Below are 682 nucleotides of genomic sequence, written 5' to 3'. Positions count from 1 at the left end.
TATATATATATATATATACCTCTGAGTGGTTGGCGTTAGGAAGGGCATCCAGCTGTAGAAACTCTGCCAAATTAGATTGGAGCTTGGTGTTGCCATCCGGTTTCACCAGTCCTCAGTCAAATCGTCCAACCCATGCCAGCATGGAAAGCGGACGTTAAACGATGATGATGATGATATCTACATATATACATATATATATATATATATATATATATACACACATATATATGCATATATACATATATATACACATATATATGCATACACACACACATATATATATATATATATAACAACAGACAGATATGCACTTAAGGAACCAGGAAATATTTAACAATACACACACACATACAAAAGCCAGTGAACACACATAAAGGTACACATATATACATACATATTAATAATTAAACACACACACACAAAGAAAAACAGGAAATAAAAACACCACATATAAAAACAGGCATAAGTACATACATAATTCACAAAGATGCATAAATATTCATTTCTATATAATGTTGTTGTTTTTTAAAGAAGACAAACAAAAAGGCAAGACAAACTTACATAAATGTGATGGTAGAGAAGTCCATCTTCACAGTAGTTGTAGCAGTGTAATAGCAGTTGAAGGAAAATATCCATTGATTGAGGTTGAAGGTTTGAGAACTAAATTAAAGTATGTAAATAT

The 682-nt window shown here is 31.1% G+C and overlaps 1 protein-coding gene across 1 annotated transcript in view; it reads right to left on the bottom strand.

Moving 5' to 3' along the window:
* The window catches only part of LOC106868356 (uncharacterized), a 32,610-nt gene extending 31,928 nt beyond the window's left edge, over positions 1-682 (bottom strand). Inside the window, exon 1 of the mRNA XM_014913571.2 lies at positions 562-682. The gene's annotated coding sequence lies outside the window, so the exon portion shown is untranslated. The remainder of the gene's footprint in view (positions 1-561) is intronic.

The sequence above is a fragment of the Octopus bimaculoides genome, chromosome 7, assembly GCF_001194135.2.
Source record: "Octopus bimaculoides isolate UCB-OBI-ISO-001 chromosome 7, ASM119413v2, whole genome shotgun sequence".
NCBI classification, from domain to species: domain Eukaryota; kingdom Metazoa; phylum Mollusca; class Cephalopoda; order Octopoda; family Octopodidae; genus Octopus; species Octopus bimaculoides.
The sequence above is the reverse complement of the archived record's forward strand: the minus strand, read 5'-3'. Positions and strand labels throughout refer to the sequence as shown.